Source organism: Chenopodium album, chromosome 5 (genome assembly GCF_948465745.1).
Source record: "Chenopodium album chromosome 5, dcCheAlbu1.1, whole genome shotgun sequence".
NCBI classification, from domain to species: domain Eukaryota; kingdom Viridiplantae; phylum Streptophyta; class Magnoliopsida; order Caryophyllales; family Amaranthaceae; genus Chenopodium; species Chenopodium album.
Window position 1 is genome coordinate 18418543 of NC_137838.1, and position 4688 is coordinate 18423230.

A 4688-nucleotide genomic window follows, 5' to 3' on the forward strand; every position below is an offset into this window, starting at 1 on the left:
ATTTTCAGAGTACAATGTGTAATGTAGTTTCGAACTACATTGTTTAATTGATATAGTAATGTTAATTATTATATTATACTCTATATTCTGATATGTGGTGATTACTCAGCTTTTGCTGACGTGTGTGTTTGTTTGTTTTGTTGTGCTACTTGTGTTTGCGGCCATGTCTTTTTCTTATGGTGGCCCTGCGACGATTTATTTTGGAATTTGTCCTTAATGGTGAGCAGTCAAGATTTTCTAAGGAGGTTGATCAAGTGGTCGTAGCTAAAGGAGCTCAAGTGTTTCGATTAGTGTGATATCATGAGTTTATAAAGTTGTATAAAAACCACAATCAATTCTAATTGCATTAGGAATGATAAATCAATAATAGGCCCTCCTCTAGATCATTGGGCCGCATATAAAGATCAAACCAAACCTAGTTTAGTAATTTGGCCATAACTTCTTCATTATTCACACTACTACAAAAAAGGCCTTAGAGAACTGTTATAATAGGTTTTATAGATCGCCTTAGGGGCGTTCTTCTGCTAAGAGATGTATAAAGTATAGAGAACGGGTTATTTAGGCGTTTTATATAATCACATATAGAGAACGGTTGTTAGTCACAACCGTTCTCTTTTCCCTTCTTAAATTTGTACCCTAAGGAAGGAATAAAGAACGGTTTAAGTGACTTAACCGTTCTATATTGCATTACAATAAAGAACGGTTAAGTTAGATAACAGTTCTCTAATGTTTTTTTTAAAAAAAAAATATATCCAGCCATATGTATTTTGAATTACCCCTGTACGTATTTTATATTGTATTATTCCTGTATTTTAATAAGCTGTATTATTTTTGTATTTCATTTTAGACCTGTATTTGTTCTATAATAAATCCATGATCCTGTATACGTGCAATATAAATTTCTGTATTATAAAATTAACAAATATATATATAGATACGACGAAAACCATCAAAATATACTTCATATATATATAATTTAAAACATCCAACCACAATTAAATTCAATCATCCATACAAAATTTGTTCTATACAAACAAATGCCTGAGTTTAATATCAAAACACCTTTATAGTTAATGTTCATTTAAAAAAATAATGCTTAGATATACCAATACCATATTGATCTACAATTCACATAAGGATGACAACTTAGACAGCAAACTTTCTTTGGCTCGGATTTTGCTAACAATCTTCAAGGCCAACTTCATTGGTATGAAATGATCAGCACCTGCAGTACAAAATCATTAAGCAAACTAGCTGTTGAATCCAACAGGAACATTCACATTTTCTAAACAACCTCGACAGCAAGGGAAACAAACATTTTCATAAGAAAGGGAAACAAACATTTTCATACCGGCATTTTTAAAAATTTGGCCAAGCATATGATGATCCAAGGAACTACTGGTTTTCTATATAAATGAAACGTTGAGCAGATTTGATTGCTTCAATGTATGCTATTTGGATGCTCTTGTCTATCACCAAATTCTTCGCACAAACTAGGTTATGCAATGAATACAGGTACATTGAGTCCAAATTGGCTTCATTATCGAAAATACATAGCTAACAGTACAGTTAGTGCAAAAGCAAAACATGGTGTCAACGAACCTGAGACTCAGCCTCCTGAACATCCTTTGGAAAAATCCTTGTACAAAACCTGAATCTATAGACCGAAAAACCTGCATCAACACAGTTTTAGATAAGAAGTTAAAATTAGTAGCACTTCTAGGTACTACATTCATTCTTCTAAATGTTCCTGGTTGAATTTTTCTTGAAAAAGATTAGCAAAATATCGAATAATCATGCCTAACAATACACATATTTGACTTATTAGCTTCCTAGTGTTGGGACCATTAAGATGAACACTAATGCGCCAATGCTGGTTGGCTTCGGTGTGGGGCTTGGTGCGGTGGTTTGTGATGATACTGGCAAGGTGTTGGTGGTTAGTGTGAAGTGTTGCCCTGGTTAGTGTCAAGCTAGCAAAAGCAATGGCAGCTAAACATGGGGTGCTTGTTGCGAAGGAGCTTGGTTTCAACAATATTGAGCTGGAGGGAGATGCCCTGGCCATCTTCAACGCCATAAAGCAGAAACAAGAAGGCATAACCCCCATTGACCTGGTGATTGAAGACATTTTGGAAGCAGGGAAGAGTTTTAATTATTTTGCTGCTAATCATGTAAAACGAAATGGCAATGTTGTTGCACATTTCGCAACTAGGCTCCCCCCCTGATGGATTAGAGGTTGTATATCTCTGACTCGATGCCCCAAGGTATTAATGCCTTGGCAGAGCTGGATGTGAATTAATATATGCTACTCATGTTTGCTTTCAAAAAAAAAAAAAAAAAGCACAGCAAGAAATCTATCAGTAACAATAAAACACATGAAACAAATAATTGACACATACCCATGGTTCACACTCAAAAACAAATAATAGGCATCATGGCAAGGCAAGCCTTAAGAGCATTTGTAATTAACAATAGCTGAAAATGCCTAGAAGACATGGGGCAGGGTGATTCAGAGAATATAGTAGTACTATTTTATGCTTATCCCACTGTTAAGTCCTCTCTCAAAAAAGCTAACACTTCAGAAGAAACAAAACTTTCTCCTAACAACATAATCAAAACTCAAAAGTATATAATGACATGCCACACACTACAATTATAATGGAAGAAAATTATAAGCACTTGCAATTGTTTATGAGAAGAAAAAATATAATCCTACACACATTAAGCTGCCAATTACCAATCATTCCATTATATTCTTAATTATAGTATTATACTCGTATTTATAGATACTTGTAATTGTATAACCTCAATAGAAACACATGTACTCCGCCATAACCAAACAGAAAAGGCAACTGCAATGCTCCATAATAATGAAGTGGCAGCATCATAAAACTTTGATAGAGAAGTTGATAATGACTCAACAAAATGGAAGCGCCATTGTCATTTGCAATTAACTTAACATTAAAAGATATACAAAGTCTTTCACTTTACAAAGCGCTTTATTTTTATTTCTTTCTTATCCTCTTCTTAAATCAGTAAGTTATTGAGCATGACATTAGGTTTTTTCACAAGGCATTATAATATACAATTCATAAGTGTACATAATTAGTTACCAGTTACCATCTCTATCTACAGAAACAGTGAAACACTAAAAACATAAATAAAATAACAAAAAGATACAACAATCAAAATTCCTATGATTTTAGTGGGTGTCATACCGAAACTCTGTTTCATGATTCATGTACAGCCAATTAATAGCAAAGATTAATCAATCACCTGAAAGAAGAAAGAAGAAGATGAAGATGAACAAGTATCACTGTATCAGATTCCAACAGAACAGCGTCTGGGCCCACCGGATAAATTCCCCTTGGTAGAATTGGATGAAAATGAAACAGATAAATCATCACAGAAAATCCTAAGAAACCGTCTTCGAGCTCTCCAACTGCCAGCCTTAAACCTCACAACCGCCATCATTTGAAGATCGAATTTGACGCTACCACTTGAACGATCATCCTTCAATTTGTTCACCAAATCCGAATTAAGGTAAGCAGAGGAAGCTACGAGATGAGCATCCATGGTAGTTATACTCTTGGTGCCCTGATCGAACGGCGGGAGTTGATTCTGAGAAAGCAACGAGTTTCGGTAGAATAAACGAAATATATGAACTTAGGTAAGATTAATTTGGCAAAAATAATTTTGATTACAATTGAAATATATGTAAATTCGACAAAATTAAGGGTAATTTGATTGAACTTATTACTGCAAATCGGCTGAAATATTAGCATACAAACAATCGATTGAATTTATCCCTAAAACTAGAACTTTGATTTTTTTTTTCAATAACCTTATATTCGAATGGCTAATTACTTTAATAGATGAAAACTACCAATTTACTTCTGTTTCCTTCATAATTGGAATGATTCATGCAATTAGATTGACAAATTATTAGAATCCAATTACTCTACGAAAAGAAAATTCGAACCTTTGTTTCAAAAAAACGCCTACCTCAATGCATTGGTGGCTCAGCGAATAGGTGCGATGTTGAAGACGTGTTTGGCGGTGGAGCGGTGGAGCGGTACCATGGCGAAATAGTAAGCGGCTACTATGGAGGTTTTCACTTTTTGAAGCAATAAACAGTAAGCGATAAAAGCGAAAATGAACGTGCAAAGTGAAAGTTAAATTGATGATCCTGCTTCAATATCCCTTTTTTTCGCCTTTGATTAATTTGGTTAAATTATTAATCCGTATATTTTTTTCCTCCTAATTAAAAAATAATAAATAATTATTTTTTCCTCCTAATTAAAAAAAATAACAATTAATTATTTTTTCCTCCTAAGTACAATACAAAATGGTTGTCAAGATGACCGTTCTATATCATCTATAATAATTAATTATTATTTTTTAATTATTTGAGTAAAAAGAAACAGAGAACGGTTAACTATGCTAACCGTTCCATATGTATTATTATATAGAACGCCTCTTACATAAATACGTTCTATATTCTTCTGGAGAACGCCTACCTTTGGTAACCATTCTATATTTTGCGATCTATAATCAAGTTTTTGGTGTAGTGTCATCAGAATTGGGCTTATAATATATCGTTGGAAAGCTCTTTTCGAATTCGACCCAACTACACTATTATTGGACCCTTGCCATGGACCAAACCAAACTGGATTGGCTGTTTTCTTAAA

The 4688-nt window shown here is 33.8% G+C and overlaps 1 long non-coding RNA gene across 1 annotated transcript; it reads right to left on the bottom strand.

Moving 5' to 3' along the window:
* Positions 1–942: 942 nt before the first annotated feature.
* On the bottom strand, positions 943–3347 carry LOC145630548 (uncharacterized). The gene is made up of 2 exons (XR_014112086.1): positions 3274–3347; positions 943–1673 (listed from the first exon to the last, which is right to left on the bottom strand). It is a non-coding gene; the product is annotated as an uncharacterized LOC145630548 (long non-coding RNA).
* Between the last annotated feature and the right edge of the window lie 1341 nt (positions 3348–4688).